The following is a 27,726-nucleotide window of genomic DNA, read 5'->3' on the forward strand; positions in this document are numbered from 1 at the left end:
CAAAACTAGCCAGTACACCCCCCAAACAGTGCCACCAGCTGGAGATCAAGTGATACAGCTGAGCCTGTGGTGGGACACTTCACACTCAAACCACAAGTAGCATCTCTTAGTCTCTGCTTCCATTGTCAAAGGCCCCTTTCTCCAGAGTCTCACTGTGCCTTCTCTGTGCATCTCTTAGAACAATGGCCATCATTTTCCCCATTGTGTAGCATGGGTTGGCCTCAGACTTGCTGAACATGACCTTGAACCCTTGATCTCCCTGTCTTTGCCTCCTGGGTGCTGAGATTGCTAGTGTATAACTATCACACGTGGTTTAGGTGGCTCCGGAGACCAATTCCTGTGCTTTGTCTGTGCCGGGCAAGCACTGCTGGCTGAGTTACCTCCCAGCCTCAAAGATGGCCATCATTGAATGCAAACCCTGACCTAACCTAGGACCCTGGCAAAGATTTTTCATCTTGTTCCAAGGTCCTAGGTCAACAACTGGGTGGGAGACGTCATTCAACTCTGTTTAACTCTGCTTAGTCATAGCCAAGCTCAAGAGCAGAGACTTGACTCTCCGTGGCACCAGAGCCAACGCCCACACAGTTAACTGATATGGAAAATGGCACATTGTGTCATGGCGTCTCTGAGGACCCCTAGCTCTCTTTCAACCATTAGAAATCTGGGCCCTGTGGCTGTTTTCTCTTTGCTTGGAATTGGCTTTACATCAAACGCAGTTTTATAAATTCCAAAGAGAAGAGGTGAGATTCAGACTCATGCTAGCCTGCCTTATCACCAGTCACCCTGGTACAGCCATCAATGCCAGTTCACTGGGATGTACTGCCCACTCCTGAAGCCTCCCCATATCTACCTCCTGTTCAATAATGAAGCTGTTATAGTAGCCTTCAGGGCTGCAAGGGGGGATGGGCATTACGATGATATAACACTTCAAAACAGCCATGCATAACATGCATGGAGAACAGAGTTAAGAGGGTTTGAGCCTACAGGTTTGCTTTGTCAGCTTGAGAGCAATTGATTATGGAATAGGGTTACGGGGAGATTCTGTGAGCCCTCCCCACAAACTCACATGAGCGCTTTTCCCGTAGCTTCGCCTGGCTTTCTGGCTTCTCTGAGGTCTTATGAGGCTTCTGTTAAAATCATTGAGATCTGAGTTGGAAGCTCAAGGCTCTTATTAAGGCCATGTAGGCAAAATTAATGATAACTTTCGGGCCTTTGTTTCTTTTCCAAGATAGAGTCTTGTGTAGCCCAGGCTGGCTTCAAACTCTCTACATAGCCAAGTATGACCTTGAATGTCTGATCGTCCTGCCTCAACTACAAAAGTGCTGGGGTCATAGGTGTGCACTCCTAGGTTCTCCTTGCTGGGGGATCGAACCCAGTTTGCAAGGCAAGCCCTCTACTGACTGAGCTATGGCTCCAGCTCCTAAGCCTTGGTTTTAAAGCCTGTATTATATGAGCGCTGTGCCTGCTGCAGGGACATCACTCAACAGTCACAGCAACTGAAGCTTTGATTGCTCTCTCTTCCTTGTGGAGCCTTATCAGCACTCCTGGTGGTGATTCATGCTTGCTCTCCCATTCATAGCAGGACCAACCGCTGGATGCTCCGTGTCCCTGTGATCTGATCCTGCCCCATCCTTGCTGCCACTCACTTCAGCTTGGCCCTTTCCTCTGTCCCTTCCTGTTTCCTGAGAGTAGGTGCCATTATTTGATGTGGGCTCTCAGACACAGATTCCGTGCCTCTGCCATTCATTCTGTGTTCATGCTATGTGGGTGCTGAATGATGTTTGCTGATGAAGGTGTGTGACAGATGTCAACTGAGCCAAGACCCTTCTTCCACCTGCCTTGATCAGAAAAGAGAGGGTCGCATAACCTTTCCTTTCCTGACAGAAGCCAGCATGCAGCCAGAGCTGGATACGATGGAAGTGACCACCAGGGTGGGTCTCTGTCTTGTTCATCCACAGAATCTGAGTCCTTCCAGGTCAGGGACACAGCATTGAGTATGTGATTTTTTTTTTCATTGTTAACAGAATCTATTTTCCACTCAGGTAGAGATGCACTATGGGAACGTGGTAGTTAGGCAAGGTTAGAAAAGTTGTAGCTGAGTCCACAGGGGTGGGCCAGGGACCTGCTGCACAAGTGTGAGGAGCTGGGATTGGATTCTCAGCATCCATGTAGAAGAGCTGGATGCAGCATGGGAGTACTCTATAATCCCAGTGCTGGGAGAGGCAGAGACAGGTAGATCCCTGCAGCTCGCTGGCCAGCTAGTCTTAGCCTAGTCAGTGAGCTCAAGGTTTAGTGTGAGACCCTGTTTAAAATGAGATGGAGGAGCGATAGAGGCAGAGGCTGGTGCCAACCTCTGGCCTTGATATACATATGCACTCCTACACACAGACCCACATGCACACACACATGCATGCACACACATGCATATATATACCCATGCATGCACACATACATGCATACACATTTACATATACATCCATAATGCACAAATGTATATACATGCATACATACACCATGCGTACACACATGCATGCACGCACAAATGCATACACATATACACTCAGGCACATACACACCCATGCATGCATGTACACATACATCCATATATGCACAAATGCATATGCATGCATAATATACCCATGCATGCACAGGTGCATGCACACAATGCATATATACAACCTATGCATGCACAAATGCATACACACATGCATGCACACACAATGCATACATCCATCTATACTTGCACAAATTCACACATATACTTACACTCAGACACATACACACCCATGCATACACACACACACACACACACACACACACACACACACACACCCTTCTGGGCATTTAGAGAGAAATAGTTGGCTTCCATGGCCAGAACTCAAAGGATGCATCAGGGAATGACCCTGGGAAGACGACCTAAAGATAGCATGCAGCCAAGCATGTCAGTAGCTTCCCTCACTGCTGTGACAGAACACCTGACAGAGGACACTCACAGGAGGAAGGCTTTACAATTTCAGGAACTTTCAGTCCATGGTGGCCAGGACTTCTGGCTCTGGGAGGGATCCAGTCTCTGCAGTGGAAGCATGAGGTGGTCGTCACAGTTCAGCAGGCAAGAAGCAGAGACTGGAATACAGGAAACAGGCTCTGACTCTCAAAGGTCCATCCCCAGTGACCCAGCCCCAGCAGACATGCCTCACATCTCAAAGGTTCCACAACCAAACAGTGCCACCCTCTGGGAACTTAGGAATCAAACAAACAAATGAGCTCCTGCGGGAACTTCTCACCTGGAAGTCACAGTGTGGAAACCTTCATCATATTCTCTCCCCCCTCCCACCTCTCCCTCCAGCCTATGTGTACATGTGTGCCCTTGCATACAGTACTAGGGAGGTCAAAAGGGGCGGCTGGATACCCTCAGGCTGGAGCTACAGGCAGCAGTTGTGAATCACTGTGAGGATCTTAAGACCCAAACTCAGGTCCTCTAGAAGCGCAGCAAGCAGCACTCCTGATCATCCCTTCGGGCTTGAGTTTCCACGCACGCACGCTTGCACACACACATACACAAACACACACCCATGCATGCATGCACGCATGCTCACACACAAACACACACAAACACACACACACATGCACACACACATACACAAACACACACACATGCATGCATGCACGCACGCATGCACGCACCCACTCACGCACGCACACACGCTCGCACACAAACACACAAACACACACACGCATGCACACACACACAAACACACACATGCATGCACGCACGCATGTACGCACACATGCACACACACACAAACACACAGAGTGATTAGCAAGAGTTTCCCATCCAGGGAGGACTTACAGATCCAGGAGACAGAGAAAAGTACAAAGCAGATCTGGAACTTGTTTAGAACCTGGGGACCAGGGTGAGAAGTTGGAGTCTGAAGTCTACCCAGCCTTGGCTAGCTACAATCAGCTCACAGGCCTGTGAGTGTGAGAACACTTTTTGTTACACAGCATTACTGCAACCTAGCTGGCATGGGTTCCTTGGGCCATGGCTCTTTATATGCACATTGCTGATGAACCAGTTCCCATGTGTCTGCTGAGACAGGGGACTCTTCCATTCGAACTTGCCAGATGTGTCTACCCACAAATCTCATGCAGACATCTTCCTGTCTGTCTTTTTCCAGGCACTGCTCCCCCCCCCCCCCCCCCCCCCCCCCCACGCCCCGTAGCCTGTGTGTGGACAGGGCTTGGAAGAGAGACCTATGGAGCGATGGAGCGACTGGAGAAAGAGTCAAGGTCTTTCTCTATGCTATGTCTCACACCACTGTTCTGCTGCCTGTTAGAGGAGGTGATTAAGGGGACCTCTGAGCTTTGACAGACTCCACATTCATTTGAGGGAAAGACCAAGGGATGGTGACATGTGGGCAAAGTTACTTATCCTAACCAGACATCCAACACTGATGTCGTCATCTAAGTGGAGGAAGACAGAAGCCCACCAAAGCGGTGTGGGACATTTCCTCTAGGAAACGGCCTGCCTTGATGTATGGAGTGTTTGACTGCATTAGGCACGAACACAACTTCGCTTTTCTTTTTATGAAAGTAATAAGCATTTATAAAATTCCACCCTTCTCCTAACTTATGAGCCCTTTAGCTGTAACCTTCATGTGACCCGCAGCTTATATGGACCCAAGTCATTTAAAACTCCATCCAAAGTGAAACACGTTCCAGCCATGGGGAAATTAATTCCCTCACTCTACACTGGTCTGGGACCTTGTGGGGTGGGGAATCTGTGGCTTAAGGGGGGCTGGGGAAGGAGAAGAAGGGGAAGTTTGTGAATAGAAAAGAGGCTTCTAACAGGAGGGATATTTATATGGCTGTGTTGGGGTGCCGCGCAGTTCGGAAGGAGCTTGTTATAACAGTGATATATAAATCTTTGAATGGCCTCATAAATCAGGGCATCTCGTGCAGCCAATCAGAAGCCACAAAACTCTGGCTCTTTAGAGCAACCCTGTCGTTACTAGAAAGATCCGTGTGGCTCCTTGGAAGTGGGATCGGAAAAATCTGGCTGGGTCTGAGGGTGTGTGGAATGTCTTGGATTACTCCTCAAACATTTTAGATTTGATAAAACCCAAGACACAGTTTTCCCAGCCCCATTTCCCTTCTCCTCCACCCGCAGTAATTATTAAACCCATGTGCACATCAAGAGGGGCTTAATCCATGTGTTTCTGATTCATTTACACTCAACTCATCAAAATATTGTTCTTAAAGGGCCGTTTGTTGTCCAAAAAGGCCTTTTTCTCCTCAGCTTGAAAGCTCAGTGTTGCAGAAGCAGGAAGCTGCCCTCTGCCAAGAGTAGATGGGTGAGCCGTCCAAGTGCCTGGGGTTTTGAAGTGTGCGCAAAGCAAATGTTCAAACAGGTTCCAGGCGGAGCCAAACTGCGGTTTCTATCACCAAGAAATCTCCAGAGAGCCGTGGGGTGGAAGTCTCTGGAATGGTATCTCTTCCCAAACCGCATGAAATTGCAGTTTGGTGGAAAACGTGACCAAACCAGCAAGATAACAAAAAGGAACGGGAGGCGAGAGGGCAATGGTGACCTCGGGGACGAGAGACAAGGGATGGTTGCTTTAACGGTCACAAAAATCCATATGGGGGTGGAAGAGCCAGTAGCCAGGAACATTTGTCTTTGGGATTTGCTATGCATAGTAACTTTCCAGGTGTGCTAAAAAGGGGGAACCCTAGCTGTCTCTATTTTATGGAGAAAACTGAAACATGGGGAGAGAGGGATGGAGGGAGAGAGAGAGAGAAAGAGAGAGAGAGAGAGAGAGAGAGAGAGAGAGAGAGAGAGAGACAGACAGACAGACAGACAGACAGACAGAGACAGACAGAGAAACACACAGATAGAAACAGAAAGACAGAGAAAGACAGGGGGAGAGAGAGGCAGAGATAGAGAGGGCACTGAAAGGAGAGACAGAGACAGAGAGACAGAATGTGTACACATATATAACTTTCTAGGCCATAGGTCCATGCCTGGAGTGTTTCTCAATTGCTCTCCACTATATTTTTTGGGACAGGGTTTCTCATGGTGCTCCCTTATGCATCTAGGTGATGTCCAGTCTCTTGAGCTGTGGGACAAGCCCAGGACCCTGTTGGGGCAACTCCTTTGCAGTGCTTTGTTAAGGAAGCTCCATTCACTGTATGCTGGTTGAGAGATGTTGGCCAGGTGGACAGACAGATGAGGTGGAGTAACACAGGAAGAAGAGCAGGGTGGAGGAGGTTCTAGTGATCATTTGCCATGGTTGACACTCACGAGAAGAAAGCTCCAGTGGACTGTGTTCATCACATTGACCAGCGAGCATGTGCCATGTCCAGTAAAAAGTGAGAAATGACCCCACCTAGTCAGGAATCAGAGAGGTGACCCTTGAAGCTGCCATAGGTTCCACCCATTTCCAAGGCCCGTAGGATAAGGGCTCAGCTCTTTCTCTTGAGGTTCAAAGGTCTCTAGAACTTGACTCAACTTCTCTGCAGTGTCATCTCTGTTGGTTTTTTGACTTGAAAACCTTTCTTCTGTCCCACGTTATGATCTCAAACCATTTCATTGGCTAGGTCATTTCTGTCCATCCTGTCCCATAGTTCCTGGACTGTCACACCTTTTTCACACTCCTGGGTTTACCATCTTTTCTCTTTGAATTTCTTCAAATATTGGGCACTGTGTATACCCTAGTGCTATTTGGAGCTAGGTGGGACATTATAGAAAACCTTACAGTCTTGCTTATGTAAACAAACTAATTATTTAATTTGCTCTCAAAAGTTTATAAGAGAACACTCAAGACTAAGATTGCTGCCACTCATAGCCTCTACCTTCTACTCACCTACCCTCCCACCTGTTTACCCATTCACCTGTCTACCTGTCCATTCATTCACTTACTACCAACCTATCCATCCATCTATCCACCCATCCATTCACCCATCCATCTATTCATTCATCACCCAGCAATCCACTCATCTGTCCATCCATCCACCCATCCATCTACCCATCCATCCATCTGTCTGTCCGTCTGTCCATCCGTCTGTCCATCCATCTGTCCATTCATCCATCCATCCACTCACCATCCTCATGTCCCAGAATAGCAGCTTCAGGTCAGAAAAAAAACATAGTTATTTTAGTCAGCAAACCAGGTAAGTGAACAAACAAAACAGCCACTTTTGCTAACATTTCTTTGAGTGGAATTCAGAACTCAATTATGCTATGACACCTAGCTATAAAGGAAGCAGAGAACTGTGACCTCTCTCCATTACCAGCACCCTTGGCAACCCACTCTGTGCCAGTAGTCGATGGATATGCCCACTTCATCTTCAAGCCTCATCACAATGCCTGTGGTGAACAGGTATGAATTTTTTCTTGTACTTCCTATAACATCACAGCAGTGTTTAAGAGAGGGGATGTCCTCAGTCAGTGGTGGAAATCAAGAAGTCAGAATATCAGTTGTACTTCTCTGAGATTTAAAGACTTGAGTGGAGTGAAAAAAGAGGAACAGAGGAGAGCAGACAAGGTTGGACCTAATATATCCCTGAAACCATGTCTTGAAGGATATCTCCATTTGTCCCCAATCCCTGGCCAGCACACTCGGATTCCTGTCTTCTCTGAGCACATTCTTTGGAGTTTGTAGGATACCCAGCATCTTCTAAGAAGGTCCTGGTTTACTTAGGAGATGCAGAGATAGGACCTGATGGTCATGACTGGGAAGCTCCTAATGGGATGCTTGTGCACTGTCAGAACTCATGAAAGATGGACAAATGGATGGATGAATGCATGGACATATGGATTGGTAGATGGATGGGTAGATGGATGGATGGATGGATGAACAGATGGATGGATAGGTGGGAAGATGACAGGTGAGTGGATGGGTGATGGATGGGTGGGTCGGTGGTGGATGGAAGAATGGATGGATGGATAGACAGATGGGTCAGTGGGTGAATGGATGAGTGGATGGGTGGATGAATGGGTGGGTGGATGGATGGATGGATTTTATACAGAGCATCAAGGTCTCCCTTTGATGTTTTCAGCAAGTGGTACTATCTGAGTTGGGTGGGGTTGGCATGATCTATGGTGGTCTTTGGAACATCAGGCACCACCGAAGAAGCAGGAACTCATGAGGTCTCATTTTATTTTATTTGTGTGTATGTATGTGTGTGTTTTCATGTGGGTACTTACACATGTGTGTACATACCTATAGAAGCCAGAGGTCAGCCTGGTGTCTTTCCTAATCACTCTCTAGCTTATTTTTTGAGGCAGGGTCTCTCACAGTACCCAGAACACTGATTTGGCTGACCTGGCTGACTGTCTTAGTTAGTGTTCCCATTGCTGTGAACAGACACCATGACCAAGGCAACTCTTATAAGGCCAACATTTAATTGGGGCTGGCTTATAGGCTCAGAGGTTCAGTCCATAATCATCATTGTGGTAGCAAGACAGCTTCCAGGCAGACATGGCTCTGGAGGAGCTGAGAGCTCTACATCTTCATCCAAAGGCAGACTGAAAACTGTCTTCAGGCAGCTAGGAGGAGGGTCTCAAAGCCCATCCCCATAGTGATACACTTCCTCCAACAAGGCCACACCTTCTAATAGTGCCATTCCCTGGACCAAGTATATTCAAACTACCATACTGACTAATGATCCCTAGGGATGTCTCTGCCTCTTCTTCACTAGAATCTGGAGCACACACTGTTACAGGTGGCTTAAAAAAATGGGCCATGAGGATCAAACTCAGGCTCTCATGTGGTAAACACTGTACTGACTACCATTGCACCAGCAGCTACAGGGCATTAGCTGTCATAACCCCAAGTGACCCATAAGAAGGTCTTATGTTTGCTCTGCTTCTCAGATTCACAAACCAGAGTCAGAGAAGGGAAAAGACAGTTGGCAGCCGGGCATTCATGCCAACTGTTTGTTTGCTTATGGTGGTGGTCTGTCTGCCTTTGGAAGCTCCTGGATTTGAAATACCTTGTGGCTAGTGAGGGCACATTTATTTCTGGATCATCAAAGTCATTCTAAGGAAGAACATTAAGCAAGTCCTGCAGCAGAATTAAACACAGGGAAAGATTAAACATCACCTTCACATCCCCTCAGGAAGGATAACATCAAAAATACTCTGAAATTGTTCCTCCTTCCTCCTGGCCACCATCATGCCATCTTCCCTCTTTTTGGGTTCTTGAGGAATGCAGGCACAGGCCGTCTTATGAACAGCAGGCACAGGCCTTCTTATGAACAGCAGGCACAGGCCATCTTACGAACAGCAGGCACAGGCCGTCTTATGGACAGACGCGGTCCCGAGGTGTGTTATGAGTTGGTTTATGAGGAGGAATGCATATTTTGCTACAGAAGCGACCTGACTTCTGCACCAAGGGACTTGCATCATATTTTTGTTTTGCCTTTATCAAAACGTGGACCTGGGGGCTGGAGAGATGGCCCAGTGGTTAAGAGCACCTGCTGGTCTTCCAGAGGTCCTGAGTTCAATTCCCAGCAACCACATGGTGGCTCACAACCATCTGTAATGGGATGTGATGCCCTCTTCTGGTGTGCATGAAGAGAGCAATGGTGTACTTATATACATAAAATAAATAAATCTTAAAAAAAAAAAGCGTGGACCATATCCATATGCCCCATACATATGCTTCTATACCTAAGTAAAGGTAGATGGGTAATTAAAAGAAAGCCAGGTGGATTTATGCTTATCTGTAATCTCAGTACTAAGTAGGTTGAGGCAGAGGGAATGTGAGTTCAAAGCCAGCCTGGGCTCCATAGTGAGACCCTGTCTCATCCTCCACCACTCTAAAAAACAAACAAAAATATGAAGTTGGAGAGACAGCCCAGTGGCTAACATCATGTAACCCTCCCTCCTGAAGACTAGAGTACAGTCCTCAGCGTCCATGTAGGGTGGTTTACAACCTCCTGTAACTACAGCTCCAGGGGATCTGATGCCCTCTCTCATAGGCATCCTCACTCATGTGTACAATACCCCCTTACACACACATACACATAATTTAAAAACTAAGTACATATTTTAAAAAATAAAAGAAAAAATATACCCAATTGTTGATGTGGGTAGCTTTAAATAAAGAACTAATAGGTTTTTAAATTTTTACCTTGTATTTAATTGTAGTCCCTTTGATAAGCATGATTCATTGTGTCCACATTGGCTTTTTGTGTAAACTCACTTGAAACATAGTTTCTTTGTCTCCCACCAGATGGAAGCTTGATGGACACTGGGTCTGTGAGTGTTTGTGTATTATATCCCTGGTATAAACCAGATGGAGGGGGAAGGAAGGCAAGAAGGACAGGACAGAGCAGCCCTGTGATGTGGTACCTTAGGCAACCTGAGAAGACAGAGCTCACATCTTTTGCTTTCAGCTGGGGTCTTTGTCTAACCAAGGGAAATGACGCAGGGCAGGTTATTTCCCGTTTGAGCTTTTGTTTTGCCAACAGTGAGATGAGAAAACAGGACATAATTTTTCTCAACCATAAGTTTATAGACTTGCTGATAGGCCAAATGTGGCCCACTGCTTGCTTTTGTCAATAAAGTTTTATTTAGACCACCCCTGATATTTGTATGCGTTTTGTCTGGGGTTGTTTTAGGCTATAAGACAGACCTGAGTGGTTGCAACAGAGACTGACATTTGTGGACATCTGAAATATTTACCATCTGGCTCTTAATGGAAAATGCTTGCTGACTCCTGAGCCTCTAAGTTGAGCCTGTATGTGTACACGGGACTCAGTTCCCCTGTCTGAGACAGTGTCAGCCCAACACAGCATGGGAGGAGAACTGGGTGCTAGAACTGACAGATTCTGAATTTCTGAGAGCCCCTCTCTCCCAGTGTGCCACAGGAGGGTCAGAACAGGCCCATCTCTGTTTGAGGATTCTAGGATGCTGCTGCTAGCATATTACCTGAGCCATTGATTATGCCGTCAGTGCACTGGTGAGCTGTCTGCAGAGTAGACACTTGGCCTCTTCGTGGACCATACTCTCGCCGGCTCTGGACCTCTCTGGACACTGCCCTTCATTGATTCTTGGAAGCATTTTTCCTTCTCGTGCAAATTGCTTCACCGTCATTTTCCAGAAAGTGGCGGGCGACTGAGCCCATCTTTCGTGTGTGCGTTTTTTTGCTCTGATGCACTTCTACTCTGTTTGGGCTCCTGAATTATACATTATGCCCTTGTCGGTGCAGTTTAACTTGACCCTGGGATGCCACAGCCATTTCAATAGATGGTGTGCCTTTCTCGGTTAGGCAACCCCGATCCCCTTGCGCAAATGACCTATTGTGGCCAGCCAATGTCCCAGGGTCTCCTTCCCATCAAAGGGAACATTGATCAGAGGGGTCCATGATCTATCTCCTCAGGGAAAACAGACCCATGGTCAGAATGTCTAGAGACCCTGAACAGTGAGTGACCAGTGCTGGTAATTGCTCCTTGTTCTGGAACATTCTAAGAGCTTAATACAGAACACTCTCTTCTGCTCTCTATTAAAGCACACAGATATGAGTCAGTACTGGCTATTTGGTCGTGGTTTTCCTTGGGGGGACTCTGACCCTATTTGACTCTGATTCCTGGGACAAGCGCAACAACAGCACTAGCAGACATTTCCACATCCACTCTCTCACGAGGCTTCCTGACCGACAGCTCTTTCAAGATCTAAATCTATGCTTTGTGCTTTGTCCTTGGCATGGGCTGGCCATTTATTGCATTTCCCCAAGGCTGCTAGCAAAGCCAGGTGGGATCAAAGATGGGAGGTAGAAGGGGAGGAGAAGAAGCATTCTAAGTTTGCATTTGGGGCCCATATATATTTATTTTTAACTTTGAGTCTACTATCTATTCCAAAAGGTGTAAGGTGTTTTCTATAACCACACACTATGTCTAGCACTGTGTCTCCTGGGCAGGACTGGGTCCTAAGTTCCCCTGGGATACTACTGCTGTTCCTAGTGACCTACTCTTAAGGAAGACACATGCATACCAAGTATGTACTCTGCCCTCTGAGGCCAGTGAGAGCTCCAGGCCTCGGCTGAGTGTTTTTTGAGATCTTGCTTCAGCAGCCAGTGTTGGCCATTTGTAACTACTTCGTGACCCGTTCTGTCCCAGAGGGAACCTGGTCTCCCTCTTGGTAGGAAGAGCAACTGACAGCAGGACTTGGTATGCAAATGTATATGCAAATGAAAGATGTATGCAAATGAAAGGTATGCAGGTAATACATACAAATAGCACATGCTATTTTCTGGGTGCACAGTTGATGCTCCGTAAACATTAATTGGGCTGAACAACCTAGAAGGGAAATGGGCTAAGCAGCTTCACAGGGGGGATAAGTGCCCACAAATGCTTTTGGATCTCTTTGTTTTTAAGATTTGTTTTTATTTATGAGTGTGTGTGTATGCATATGAGTACCCATAACTACTGGGGCCAGAAGAAAGTCTGGAATTCCCTGGAGCTGGGGTTGAGGGTGACTGTGAGCCTCCATGCGGATACTGGGAACTGAATTCAGGTCCCCTAGAAAAGCAGGAGGCATTCTTAAGTACCAAGTCATCTCTCCAACCCCTGCTTTTACTCTCTTAGATCTAGCAGGATCTAGAGGTGCCTGCTACCTTGATGGTGTTCTTCTTACTTGGTACAAGGAGTTCCTATAGAGATCTTTGTGGCCCAACAGGGTCAGCAGAGTCTCTGCTAGGAGATGTAACCGGAAGCCACAGGATGAGTTTGTGTGAGGTGCCACCAAAAATAGCGGTCTGGGTGGCTGAGGTAACAGAAATTTGTCCCCATACAGTGTTAGAGGCCAGGCATTTAAGATCAAGATACCAACAGGGTTGTCTTACAGCAAAGCCCTTGCCTTTTACTGCACCTTCAAATCAGTTTTAGTGCATACCTGTTCTATGGGCTCATGGAGAGCCCGATTTAACAATAACTACATTCGGATAGGCTCTTAGTCCAAATGTACTTATCCTGGCTGGAGGCCTCGGTATGTGAACTGAGAGAATGTGGTTCAGTCTATGCACTTGGATTTAAGAAACTCAGGCTTCCCTGGGATACATAGTTCAAGGTAATGAGGTCCTGATAGGAAGGAACATAAGAAGAAAGGCAGGAGGGCTTCCTGGTAGAAGGGGTTTTAGTCCTTCAAGGCTAGATGTTACATCAAAGTAACCCCCCTGTGCTCAGCAATTTATGGATGCCAGTCTCTCCTGCTCTCTCTTCTGACTATATTATTCTTGCTTTGCAACCAACATAATTTCCCTCTCTGGAGTCTTTTCATCTCTTACCTTAGTTACTCTTTAAAAGAACCCTAAGCTTGGAGATGGCTCAGTGGTTAGGAGTACTGGCCGTTCTTCCAGAGGATCCTGGTCCATTTCCCAGCACCTACACTGAGTGTCAACAGCCTTTAACTCCAGCCGCAGAAGATCTGACGCCCCCTTCTGGGCTCCCAGGGGAATGCACTCACATGTGCCCCTGTTGTATGTGTACATTACTGAAAAACACAAAACAAATCTGAAACACACACACACACACACAGGCACACACATGAGTCAGAGCACAGTTGAATGACTAGGAATGCAACCCCTCACCTGAGGTTTTCTGTGGAGTGTTTTTTAACTTCTGATATTCTGCTCATAAGTGGCAGAGTCAGTAGGCGCTTCCTGAGCACCTGTACCGGGATGGTGCTGACGTTTTATTCACAGCAAAGTGAAAACCTTGGCTACAGACCTTGGTGAAATCTCCTAGACAGAATGAGTCTGTATGAAAGACAAGTCTCCCATGTTCCCTTGCCATCAGTGTTAACGCCATCATGACAGTTCAATACTAGACAGGCTGTTGACCCCTGAGGACCCCTTATTTAAAGAGCTGTCCTTGTAAATGCTGGATACACTGGGTGCAGGGTGGTTCTGTGGGGGCAGGCTGGACGGATGTGTCTGTCCCTCTCTCAGCACCTGCCTTGAAGCTCTCTCTGGTTCTGGCTCCTTCACACACTGTCACCATTGGCAGATGAATGTCAAAGATCCTTCTAGAAGCCTGATGCTCTTTTTCCTTGTATGGGATGGACATCAAAGGTAATGGGAGGGCTGGAGTACTTTGCTGAGTCCATTAAAAAACCCCTTTCTCTTACTGGTCTTGTTTTTATTTTGTAATCTTAAGTGTATGTGTGTGTGTGTGTGTGTGTGTGTGTGTGTGTGTGTGTGCATGCGTGTGCACACATATATTACCTTATTCCCTTGAGATAAGGTCTCTTTCTGAACCTGGAGCTAGGGTAGTAGTCAGTAAGTCCCAACCATTCTCCTGTCTCCGTTTTTACTCAGACCTGGGTTACAGGCACATGGGGCCGTACCTGGCTTTTATATGGGCACTGGGGATTTGAACTCAGGTCCTCATGCTAGTTCAGCAAGCACTCTTACCTGTTAAGCTATCTTCCCAGTACCATATTGTATCATCTCGATCAAACTTTAGCTTTGCTCTGCTTTTGTAGGGGATGATGAGAGACTTTCAAATTAAAGTCTCTGCCTGCCCAGAGGCTGGGGGAAAAATCTACAAATGCTGCCGACTGATTCCAGCACTGCTTAAGGATACCCAGAAAAATGTATGTCCCAGAATCTACTCTTTAAGCAGCGGGAGGAGCAATCCTCCTAAGTGATGGCCAGCAGGTGGGACATCTCGGGATCCTTGTGGCTGGCCCTCTGGGTCTATAAATCTTCAACAGACCCTGAGTTCTGCATTCTTAATCAAGCCTGTTTCCCTTATTAATCTCCAGGAGAGGCAGAGATTTATAAGCAGCCTTGGAAGATGAAATTCATTTCAAAAACCCATAAATGAAATCCAAATCAATTGGCCACGATACTTCCCTCACTCATGTCCTGTGTCACGCTGATCTTTTAACTTGATTGTTCTATTACCAAGTATTCACTTAAAAGCCTTGGCTGGGTCCCGAGCATTGCAGGAGCAATGTGAATACTGCTCATTACTGTGCCTGAGGCTGAGCTTTTAGATGGCTGCCAGTGGAAAAGGATGAGCTGAGAAAGTGTGGGGGGGTGGGGGAGCAAAGTACGGGCCACCCTGTGTCAGGTTTACTGTGCACTGGGGACCCAAGGACTGTGGGGGCTGATAGAAATACAGCTTTCTGGGTCCTGCTCACACCTTGTCCAGTCAGTATCTCTGGAAACCTGGAGGCTGAAGCTGAAGGTTATGGGGTGCAGTGAAGTTTGCTTTCAGCCCAGCAGGACCAAGCCTTTAGGTCGGTCCTCAATAATCACCAGCTGAGAATGAGGTGGTTCCTGCAGTAGCTGGGATGTTCACAGTACCAATAGTCAGGAATCCCTGGTCGTGTTGGTAAGGTGGGCATGCATATATATTGATGACTGTTTGTCAACATCCCATGGACACCCATCTGGATGTCTTATTTAATCTTCACTAAGGTGTGTGGTGCCTGGGAAAATCCCACTAAGCAAGTTGAGCTACTCAAGGACATTGGCAGTAAGAGGTAGAGTGAACTCCTCTGGACTGAGTTTTGCTGAACCAACCTGGTGTGAGCTGCTTTTTTGCTTTTGTCTCAAGGCTCAGATGATACGAAGGTGTCCCCCAGACTTCATGTGATGGAGACAGGTTTTGATGTGCGGTGAGGTTAAGAGGCAGGACCGTGAATGAATTCAATCTATGGAGGATCCATGGGTTCATGGATCACTGTAGGGCTGGCTTTATTGGCAGAGCTGCTCTCTCTAGCACGGGGATGTATGCATATGCCATGAAGGTGCAGATGCCAACCTTTAGATAGACCTGTGAGCCAAAGAATTTCTTTATAAATTATCCGGCCTCGGATATCTTTCTATAGTAACAGCAAGATGACTAAGACAGCAGAGGATCCACTGTTAAACTGCTGTGTCTGGGGGCTAGAGAGATGGCTCAGGGGTTAAGAACACTGACTGCTCTTCTAGAGGTCCTGAGTTCAATTCCCAGCAACCATAAGGTGGCTTACAACTATCTGTAATGGGATCTGATGACCTCTTCTGGTGTGTATGAAGACAGCTACAATGTACTCATATAAAACAAAACAAAACAAAACAAAACAAAAACTAAAACAACTCCTATCCCTGCTATGTCTAGTCAAGCCACAAGTAACTAGTAAGCAATGAATTTACCTCTTTACTTGGGATGGAGACATGAGGGAGAGGAAGAGACCATATCTAGTGAAGGAGACGATATATGGAGACACGATACAGTAGGCAAGGTGAGAGGGGCAGTGGGTTTATAGACAGGAGGCCGAGGGTGACTGTATTAGGGTCACTACTCTGTGATAAAACACCATGACTAAAACCAATTTGGGGAGGAAAGGGTTTAATAGCTCATACTTCCACATCATTGTTCATCATCGAAGGAAGTCAGGACAGGAACTCAAGCAGGACAGGAACCTGGGGACAAGAGCTAATGCAGAGGCCATGGAGGGATGCTGCTCACTGGCTTGCTCCTCATGGCTTGCTCAACTTGCTTTCTTATGGAACCCAGGACCACCAGCCCAGGGAAGGCTCCACCCACAGTGGCCTGGGCCCTCCCTCTCAATCACTAATTAAGAAAATGCCCTCCAGGGTTGCCTATAGCTTGATCTTATGGAGGCATTTTCTCAATTAGGGTTCCCTTTCCTAAAATGGCTTTAACCTGTGTCAAGTGACATAAAATTAGCCAGCACAGTGATGTGCTGGGGGTGTGGGGGGCTACCATGTGCCCTTGTTCTCAGCCTGGCTGGAGGCAGGGGAGTGGGGCTGGCAGGAGCTGCAGCATTGGGCATTGGAAAGAGCCAAGCCATATGAAATTTAAAAACACAACACCCTAAGAGGGCTGTTGAATAGTATGGCAGTCATAGAGAGCCTTCCCCACCCCCCAGCCCCCACAGTGGCTTCATAACCCACAACACAAAAGGCCGATTCAGTGAGTTCAAAGGTGAAGGGAGATATTTCCAAAGCGCTTCACCCCTGGCCAAGCATGAGGAAATCCTCTCTGGAGACACAGGGCTGCAGTAGCTCCCAGTGACGGCCATGGCTATCCAGCAGTGGAGGGGAGGGAAGGGGCAGGTGGCTGCTTTGCGGACACTCAGGAGCTGGCAGTTGGTGTTGATGCTCTCCAGAAGCAGGGGCCCAAATGCCTGTCTCTTACCCAAGTCGCAGTCCTTCCTGGTCTAGACACAAAGCTATGACAGTGCAGCCACAGCCTGGGACAGATGGAGGGCATTCTATTAGGAGGAAGCTAAGAGCAGGACACAGGGTGGGGGCGGACAAGTGTCAGACCCTGCTAATGGGTGCCACCTGGTGACCCCTTGGTGACAATGGTGGTAGAAGCCTGATAAAGTCTTGCAAAGGCAGGGAGCACCCTGTGTGTTCAGGGCCATTTTGTCAGCATGGGTTCAAAGTGCAGATTGCTTGTGGCAGTGTGGAGGTGTGGGAGGGGAGATCTGGGCTGGCCGGATGCTGCCTCTGTTAGAAGGCTGACTGGCACATTTCCAGCAGGAGGGTCTTCGTCTCAGTGCCACAAGACTCTGGATCAAGTTGTCTATGACCACACAGGGGTAGGAGACTCTCTCTTCTCTCCAGCTACAGTGGCTTTCTTACAGGGCCTGACTTGCACTAGTCACATTGCTGCCTCAGGGCCTTTGCACTGGCTGTTCCACCTGAATGATGAGACATGTTTCCCTACACCTGCTCACCTCTGCGGGAGTCGCTCTGACCATCTACTTAATCTTGAAGACACCTTCTTCTTGGTATTACTCTCTCATAATTTCTTCTACTGTATTCTAGACACACCCATATGCCTAGTTTTGAACACTCAAAGATACTTTTTTGACACTCAATTAGTGTGTTAAGTGTCTGAGTTACCTAACTCTGTTTTATGAATGAGAAAACAGGCTCCAAGAGGGTAGGTCACTAGCCCCAAGTCACACAGGGCTGCCCAGATGAACATCTATTCCAGCAATTTCCATTCACTTCCCTGGGTTGTTCTGTAAATGCAAAAGAATGAGGGGTCAGGGGGCTTGCTTAGCTTGTCCAGGATTGATCTCTGAGAAGTAAAGGGAAGTTTTCTCCCCAGCTCCGTGGTCACACAGTTTTCATGAGGCTCAGTGATTGGTGAAGGAGAGACAGGTACGTGGACAGCAGGGAGGGGTGAGACTCCACAGGAGACACTATGCTGACCAAAGGGTACCTGTGAAGCATGGGTAGGCCCACTGAGAATCGGCTTCACAACTGAGAGGCTTGTCTTCACTCTGTTGAGTTTCCAAACTAGCAGAATTGGGGTTTTCTGGGGCAGGTACGGGTGTCTGGGAAAGGAGAGACAGACTGACTATGGGAAACATTCCTGGCTGGATCCAGCCAGGCCTCAAACCCAGAATTCTTCCCCCTTTTTGCCCAGGTCATATTTGACATATGTCACTCAAAAGGCTTTGCAGTCCAAAAAAGGCTTGGGGTTGAAGTTAGGGAGACAAACAAACAAGTCCCATGGGGAAATGTCCCTAGCAGGAGCATGAAGCTTTCAAATGCCCTCAGAGGGCATGAGCCACACCCAAGCTTATCTTATAGCAGCTTACATGAGGTTCCCTGGCATTCCTTTAAATGGTGGTGAGGTGGAAGACACATGATTCCCTGCATCTGATGATGTTGACTGTTCCCCCCTGAGGCCCATCTACTAAAGGCTTGGAGACCAATGTGTCCATTGGGGTGGCCATGGGGTCTGGAGGGAGGAAGTTATGTCATTTGGGGGATGTGTCCTGGAAGGGGGGCTATTGAGACTTAACCTCCAAGTGCTTACAAACATGGGGGTTGCACTGAGCCCCCCAACATGTGCCCACCAGCTCTCTCTGTCACCACCCATTCCCTCTGTCACCATGATACACCCCACCACTGGCTTGAAGCAAGGCAAACAGTCTCTGGAATTGGGCACAAAACTAAACCTTTGCTTTCATCAGATTGATGGCCTCCTGCATTTTATCACAGTCGTGGAAACTGAGTAACTCTAGGGGAGTGTAACACACCTCCTTACGCCTGCACAAAACCCTCCTGTGTCCTTTGGTGCTCTGCAAAGCTACACTGTTCGGCCTTTCCTCCTCCAGCTAGACTTCTGCTGCCTTCTGACTGCATCCTTCTGTTTCCTGACTGTTAGAGCAAGCTGGCGGACGAATTCACACTACAGATTTAGTGAATGGCTAACTGTAGATGGTGTAAGCCAGGCACATTTAGCTGGGAAAACAAAACAAAACAAAACAAAACAAAACAAAAGAAACATCCTAGTGTCAAGATAGAAAAGAGTTGAAACTGTTCCGGGCCTTGGAGACATTGGAAGTCATTCTCTTTGTAGGGAGAAGGAAGCTTGACAGCAAGGCTGGTCACTTGTCCTATGGCACTGCCTTTAGTCCCATTCTTTGGAGGGGTTTCTTAGACTGTGCGCTCAGGAGAATGTAAGGGCAACCGTGCTCCATAACAGATCTCTTCCTGGGCACTGGGAGTCTAGAATAGCCTGGTGCTGGATCCCAGGTCCACCTCCCTCAGCAAGGACACTGAGGACGGAGGGACAGAGCCTGGCCTGTGGTGGGAGATTTTCCACCTCTCACCTGATAAGCTCATCTGCTGGACCTGTTTTCAGGAATCAGATGGTCCTATCGGCCTAGGCGGAGGGCGATGGAGACACCCAGAGTTAATGCACTGCTGGCGGGGACCCAGGCTCTGGTGGCCCATTCCTCTCAGATTCCTCTGTAATCAGCTAAATTAGCCCATTGGCAGAACAGCTCATCAGGGGGGCGGCTGGAGCGGGATTGATGGACGGTCACCTTTTCAAACAGCTAGCAACTGGGGGATAAATGGCCCATTTACTCATGAGGCTGCAATCGAGTGTTTTCCTGGAGTCAATAATTCTCCTTTCTTGCCTTCTCCTTTCCCGGCCCTGTGAGGACAGAGGCCCAAACTATGCAAACTATGGGGCCCTGATTCTGTCCTGAGATTTGGGGCAAACCTACACCATATTGGCTGGATAGCCAGGGGGCATCTGTGCAGCGGAAGTGGCTCCCAACTGGAGGATTTGGCTGGAAACGAGGAACCGCAGTTAATTCCTACCCTCTCCCTGGTTAACAACCTTGTCCATGGTTCTTGCTAAAGGCTGTCTTTGGGAATATGCCAGTGAGAAAGCGATTCTTCTGGAAGTTTCTAGCATATGCCATGGAAGAAAGTAGATTTTCCCCAAGAGCATATTGTTTTATACTGTAATGAACACGAGACAACTATACACAGAGGTAAATGCTGAGGGTCTGGTTGGTGCCATGTTCTTCTTAGATCTTTCCATTGAGAGAAATTGGTTTGCTTCATAGGCTAGACTGTCACTTTTCTGATTTTTATTTTATTTACAGTGTGTGTGTAAAACTACAGCCCACATGGTTTCCCATATGGGTCTTGGAATCTAACTCAGGTTGTCAGGCTCCTGTGACAAACACTTGTATCCTTCTCTGAGGCACCTTGGTTTCCCTCAGGGTCTTGGGTTATCCCGGATGGCATCTTGTCTGCAGGTGTATGTGGCTTCTCGGGTTTTCTGCAGGTAAAAAGATGATTTGGAGGATATTTGGAAACCTTTTCTTTCCTTAGTCTTAATTGTAAAATATAGTTAAGCTTTTACACTTAGAAGGCAGTTTAAAACAACAGTGAATGGGAAAGGCTGTGTGTTTGGGGTGAGCATTTATCAAGGAAAGTTTGGTGCTAGGACAAGCTTCTTTTAAAAAAGCGTCCCAGAGTCAAATGTTTAGGGCAAGGTCCATTGAGCATACCAAAGGCCAAGCAGATTTCTTTCTTTTTCTTTTAAAGATTTATTTATTATTATATCTGAGTACACTGTAGCTGTCTTCAGACGCACAAGAAGAGGGCATCTGATCCCATTCCAGATAGTTGTGAGCCACCATGTGGTTGCTGGGATCTGAACTCAAGACCTTTGGGAGAGCACTCTGTGCTCTTAACTGCTGAGCCATCTCTCTGGCCTCTCTAAGCTGACTTCAAGGAAGGGGGTTCCCAAACATGTGAGGATGTGGAGCATCCTCTGGTATTCAGGCAGCAGGAGCTGCCTGTGTGTTTTGCCCTCCTGTGGGAGAATTCACCTGCTTCTCCTATGGACACTGTTCATCCACAGAAGACAAGGCTGCACAGACAGACACACTGCGGTTGAATTCTGGCCATGCTGGGAGCTGGGAGCCGTTGAACAAATAGCTTGAAGTCTCTGAGCCCTGGCTACAGTACAGCCCTACCTGCACTGGAGGGGATTGATCTCTACTCACTGTTAAGGATTCCCATGAGAGAATAGATGAGAGGATTTGTTGTCTCTCACACAGTGGAGGATGCTTGCAGCCGCCTCCTGTGTTGCATCTTCAAGTGCCCGAGAGACCCAGCTTCACCTGCTCATCACTTCAGTTAAACAGGACACAGGGGATGTGGGGCTGGATTCAGGGGGACCTCACTGCCAACCCCTGAGTGATGGCAACCTGGCAGTGGCCATGCTGGGGCCCACCTATGAGACTTGGGAACATTCACTCACCCTGGAGAATTCTCTCTCTCTCTCTCTCTCTCTCTCTCTCTCTCTCTCTCTCTCTCTCTCTCTCTCTCTGTGTGTGTGTGTGTCTGTCTGTCTGTCTCTCACTCTCAGGGCCTGTGGCTGTTAGAAACCTCAGCATCCAGTGCTTCCTTTGGGCAGCCCTTCCTTTATAGCATCCTGTGAGAGTCAGGAATGGGGATATGGCTAGTTGCTGCACTAGAGTGGTTGCCTAGCATACAGGAAGCCCTAGGTTCAGTCCTCAGTATCATATAGCCGGGAAGTGGTGGTACACACCAGCTTAGGGAGGTGGAGACAAGAGGATCAGAAGTTCAAGGCCACCCTCAGGTATGTACGGACATGAATCATGAAGGTAGATTGCCACATGTTCTCAGGGACCTTTTCTGAGCACCAAGATGCGGGGATAGATTCCAGGCCATGCACCACAAGCACTCTCTCTGTGGTGTACATTCCCATCCACGGGTATTTAAAAACAGATTTATTTTAAATTATATGTATACACTGGTGTGTGTATGTGTGTGTGTGTGTGTGTGTGTGTGTGTGTGTGTGTGTGTGTGCAGGTGCAGGACAGAAAAGGCTCTTGGGCCCTCAGAAGTTGGAGTTAGAGGCAGTTGTGAGCTGCCTACTGGGAACCAAACTTAAGTGCTGTACAGGCTCTTAACCACCAGGCGCAGACACACCTTTTAAGTGTTTCACCTTCCCTGTAGCATCATGTCATATACAACTGGCTTGATCCTTTGTCCCCTTACAGTACAGATGAGGCAGCCAGGGCTCAGAGGGGTCAAGAAAACCCAAGGTCACTTCTGATCCTTTATGAAGATATGAAATCTAGTTTCCCAAGTATAAAATCCTTAGTTTTTGATGCACACACAAGTACATGCACTACTGTCCTGTAGGCCCTCTGTCCATTCAGTCTGAGCCTCCTCTCTCCCTTAAGGTACATACATCATGAATCCCCTTCCCCAGTCGGACCTACCACTGCATCTCATCCTCAATGGCTGAGTCAGTCCATTATAGGGGCAGACATAATTTATTGTACCAGTCCCACTTTGTAGGCATTTAGGTAGCTCCGTCCATCCGTGTCTCCTTCCCGTTGTTCCTCTTGACCCTAGAAGGGCTGGGCTGCCTCCAGCTCCCTGGTTTGTTAGAAGTAGCAGCTTCATCAATCTAAGCCATGTAGTCTTTAAAAATACATAACCCAAAAAAATCAGGCTCCATTAAACAAACTTATAAAATATGAATGGGACGCTTACCCTGCCCTCATCCGACAGCACAGGGGTCAGCTCCCAGGGCATAGGGGAGAATTTGAGATTGGTCTCTGAGTATTTAATATGATAGAGGTCACCCTGCTAGGGATGGGGTCTTTGGTCCAATTAAGTTGTACATCATAGGTGGAAATAGCAACTGTACTTAGCTCACCATGAAGAACTATCAGTGTGGTCCTGTGTGTGTGTGTGTGTGTGTGTGTGTCTGTCTGTCTGTGTACATCTGTGTTCATTCATGCCTGTAGAAAATTTCACACTAAATCAAATGAATTTAGCAGGCACTGGAGTTCAAGGTTATGACCAGAAAAGCACACCATTTGCTCCAAACAACTAGGCCACTGCTTGCTTGGTGACTCTTGACCACATTGCTTAACCTTCCCTCTGTGCCTCCATGTCTTCTCCTGGAAAACAGAGGTGATGGTCTCTGCATGCTGGGTGGTCATGAGGGCTGAGTAAGTCTTACAGATAAGACAAGAGGCCACCAGAACAAGGCACACTGCTGTTGTAGGTGAGCTGGCTCTCAGTCTTTCAGAGTTATGGCCACTGGAAATGCTGTACCAGCCAGAAGGAGTGGCAAGCCACAGACATTTCCTTCAGCCACCCCCACTGCTGTGAGTACTTGGGTCTAGAACATTCCATTTACATTTCTCCATGGATGCGGGTGTTCCCTGACACATATGGTGCACTATTTTGCACTGGAAGTGACTTCATGGCATGGGTCTCCTGACGGATGGACTGTTTTATTGCTTGATTTTATATTTATTGGACATATCCTCTGGCTTAGTCTGCCAGGTTGGTCTCAGTGAGGAACAAGGGCTGGGTATAAACAGTGGACATTGGGTAGACGTGACTCTCGAGTCAGTAACAGTACCGGCTGGTCTTGTAGAAGTCTTAGGCTGGGTTCCCAGCACCCACGGGATGGCTCACAGTCATCCCTAACTTCAGTTCCAGGGGATCAGACACATTCTTCTGGCCTCCTTGGGTACCAGGCACACACACGGTACACAGACATAAATGCAGGCGAAGCACCCATGTACATGAAAGAAAAGTAAATAGTCTTAAGAACAAAACTTGAAAAATAAAAATACAGCCCAGGTTTATGATCAGAAGTGTTCATTGGGCCAGACTTCTGGAGGCAGGACAGTCCCTGTGAAGGAGCTGGCAGGGCCAGTTCCTGTGTCTCAGGCTCAACCCTTCCCCTCCGCTTTCCTCCCCTTCTCTGCTAGGCACATCTCAGAGCTCTATCCCCAGCCTCTGTCTTACCTTCAAATTGACTCATTGTGTGATGGAGTCTTCCACAGAGAATCAGGCCCCACCTCCTATGTGTTTACAAAGTAGGGCCACATCAGGAATCCCTTCACTGAGGGGCAGTCTGCTAGATGGTCACCTAAGGTATTCCCAAAGGGTTTTCCAGTCTACTTAGAAACCGACTTGGGCTCTTTAGGGTTCTTATTTTCTCACAGCACAAGCAGCGCTGAGTTATCACATGGACAGAAAGGAAGCAACCAATGGTAATTTATCAAAAGCACCCTGACTTCAATTTGATTTCTTTACATTTATTCTAGGACATAAAAAGGTTGTTTCTGTACCTTTGCCTCCACCTCCTCCCTCCTTCCTGACTCCTGTGCATGCCTCCTGCTCATCTTTCTGCCATGGCTCCTGTTTCCTCCTCCTGTTTCTGACCCATTATGCTTCATATAGAACCAGCAATAATAATATTTGCTCTTCTGGATCCAGCACATATCTTTCCCTAGGGTTTGGGCCCATTGAATTTTTCCCATCTTGGGGACAATTCTGCTCATTCACCTCCCCCGGAATTATGAGTGTTATACTCCTTTTACTTCCTGGAGCTTCTTCTATCTCCTTTGGGTGTTAAAACTTTAAATCCATGGTCTCTTCTGTAGCATTTTGCTGCCTTCTTCCTTAATGGCTTCCTGGCTCTTTATTCCTACCTTTTACTTGAAGGACTAGGACTTTGCTTCAGATTGCAGCTTTGGCTGCTTCTTTTTTGACTTCTCTCACACACAGCCTTCCCATTATTGCTGTCTTGCTGATGGTCACCAGTTCTCTGGATTCCTCCTGGATCTCAAGTTAGGCCAGAGAATTCCATTTCTCAGCAACTGCTCACTGTTTGATACCGAATCCTGAAGCTCCTGTCTCTCAGACTGGCTTGAGAAGCTGAGAAACTTAACCACCAGAAGGGCCTTGTTAGCCTTCAACTCTGAAATGTTCCCTAGAGGGCCCTGTTTACAGGGTTTGGTCCCTAGCTGTTAGTGTTATTTTGAAGGTATCACAAGGAACCTTTAGGAGGCCAGGCTGGAAGAAGTAGGTCTCAAGGAGCAGGCTCTGAGGGTTGTACTCTCCCCTGCTTTCTTGTCTGTGGTGATGGAGAGATCACAGCTGCCCATTCCTGTGAACACTTCCCATGTCCCACGATGCTGAACCCCTGACAACCCTGAGTTAAATCTGTCCTTTTAAAGTTGTTTGGTTAGGAATTTCAGTCAGAGGGCTTTTTTTTCAGGAGGTGCTGGGCGACATCTCCTGATGTTGTCAGGTTCTTGTGTCCCTGGCACACGCTTAGACAACAGAAACAGGCAGTCCACTGAGAGAAGTGCACCCCTGAAAGCCAAAGTGTGTTTCTGAGCTGGGGAAGGTAGTGCTGACCCTTAGGCGCATGGCCTTTTATAACTCACTCACACAGCATGCACCTTCTCAACCTGTGTCTCTTGGCTTGTGGAAGGCTTCCCTTTTCTCGAATTTAGTCCAAGTGGGGAAGGGTTTCCAGGGCTTTTCCATCAGCTGGCTTCTTTCATGGCTTAATCTTGATGACCCCTTCCCCCTCCCTCTCCTCTCACCACTGTGGCACAAAAGCAGCCCTATCAGTCCCCTAACCTGGGATGGAGGCGAGGTGGCCAGTGCCTGTAGGAACTTCTGCTGGCAGCCCTGATAGAGATTAGAATGGGCATGCAAAGGGATCATAGATTAGAGAACTTCAGAATCTGCTCCTACCCCTCCATATCTTGAACCAGGGAGAGAACTGGTGTTATCAGAGACAAAAATTTTCTCTGTAGAGGCCAGTGGATGAAGGTCTCCCTCTCTCCCTAGGGTCTGTGTATGTTCATGTTAGTCTATCTACAGGGAAGCCTGAGATGCACTAGGAATTCTGAGAACTTGCTGGCTTACCAGGGGCTCTCACAGTGCCTGGGACTGTGTTTTTCCAGCATGTTCTGTGAGGGAGCCTGGCTTGTTCTCTGAGCTCACTAGAAATGCATGCAGGTGAACCACAGATTTAAATTTGAAGGGAAAAAAAGTCTTTCCCATAATAAAGGCTACTTGAAGACTGGAGTGGGGCAGGTATGTGTTTCCATATGGGCTTCATTAGGGAGTGTATGCACACACGTGTGAGCATGCACACACACACAAGAAAGAGAAACAGCTACAGTATAGGAAGGCTCATTAAAAGCCTGGGAAAGGTTAGCCCATTTGCAGACTATACATCTTAATCTCCCCACACAGCCCACGAACCTGGAAAGAGAATCAATGGCCAGAGAGACCCTGGCTTCCTTCCAAGACCCAGATCAAGTAGACCTTACCTTTCCCACTGGCTACCCCTTATTAGCACAAGATATTAACCCAGGGAACCTTCTCTCCTGAGGGGCTCCAGCAGTGGGGGAGGGGACGAGCAACCTAGCGGGGACTCAAGGTTCCATTGGTCAGCAGGTACTCCTGGGGCTGGGCCCCTGGCAATGAGGGGTGGAAGCTCAGAGCTACTTCCTGCTTCCAAAGGTGCTGATGGGTGAGGTAGCTGCTCAGCTGCTACCAGCTGGCTTCCATTGGGCTGACAGCTTCCTATGGCCTCATCAGTCCCAGGTGCTGGATCCTTTGGCTCCCTTGTTCTTCCTGCATACACTGCTAGATCCTTGACTCCATGAAGCAACATGAAGATGTGGACAAAGCTGGACCCTGCCAGCCCCTGCTATTCTGAGTTTTGGGTTCTGTACCAAAGCACTTAAAGGTGGGACTTGGGCTGGAAACATGGCTCAGCAGTTAAGAGTGCCTCAACTTTAGTTCCCAGCTCTGTGGAATCTATTGCCCTCTTGTGGCCTCTCTGAGCACTGCACTCACATGCACACACCCACATATAGACACACAATAAAAAATTTAAAATAAAAAAAAGTGTTTTAAAAGACATTAATCTGTTTATCCTTCAGTGCTCTAGTTTCTCCTTGTGAAGGGGTAGAGGTGTGTGTGTGTGTGTGTGTGTGTGTGTGTGTGTGTGTGTGTGTGATTCTACGAGTTTCATAGCACTGTTAGGATTAAGGGGGGAAGAAAGATGTCCTGGCAAGTTTCACACCACAAGCTAAAGTCATCCAAGAGGAAGGATCCTCAATTGAGAAAATGCCTCCATAAAAGGCAAGCCTATAAGTAATTTTCTTAATTAGTGAGCCTGAGAAAGTAGGCAGAAGTTTTGGGGAATGTTCTGGGTAGAGAATACTATATTCAGATACCTTCCAAAGTATGGGCTTTCAGTAAAAACCTGAACTTCCACAAAGAACAAAGCATACTTTATTTTATTCCACACATCCTTCAAATCTACCTCAGAGGAATTCATACTGAGTTTTAGCATAACACATTGGGAAGGTGTCACGGAGTTAGCCTCTGGCAGTATGATGTTGCTAATGTACTCTACCCTCCTTGCTTGTACCTATGGCAGACATCAATAATCAATTGCTGCACTTGTCCACACAGAGCTCATGTGCAGCCTCACAGGCAGGCACTAAGTGGCCACAATGATTAGTGTGCTGCTGGTCCCAGTTTGGGTGCCAAGGTTGCTTCAGTCAGTTCTGTTCTGTTCTGAACAAATAGGCTCACCAGTGACAATGAT

The 27,726-nt window shown here is 47.5% G+C and overlaps 2 long non-coding RNA genes across 2 annotated transcripts in view; one reads left to right on the forward strand and one right to left on the reverse strand.

Moving 5' to 3' along the window:
- Nucleotides 1–2,989: 2,989 nt before the first annotated feature.
- LOC116071430 lies at nucleotides 2,990–7,233 on the reverse strand. Its single transcript, XR_004110892.1, has 2 exons — nucleotides 7,102–7,233; nucleotides 2,990–3,123 (listed from the first exon to the last, which is right to left on the reverse strand). It is a non-coding gene; the product is annotated as an uncharacterized LOC116071430 (long non-coding RNA).
- A 57-nt stretch (nucleotides 7,234–7,290) lies between these two features.
- The window catches only part of LOC116070866, an 87,353-nt gene continuing 66,917 nt past the window's right edge, over nucleotides 7,291–27,726 (forward strand). The window contains exon 1 of the long non-coding RNA XR_004110601.1: nucleotides 7,291–7,379. This is a non-coding gene — a long non-coding RNA (uncharacterized LOC116070866). The remainder of the gene's footprint in view (nucleotides 7,380–27,726) is intronic.

This window comes from Mastomys coucha, unplaced genomic scaffold (assembly GCF_008632895.1).
Source record: "Mastomys coucha isolate ucsf_1 unplaced genomic scaffold, UCSF_Mcou_1 pScaffold22, whole genome shotgun sequence".
Lineage (NCBI taxonomy): Eukaryota > Metazoa > Chordata > Mammalia > Rodentia > Muridae > Mastomys > Mastomys coucha.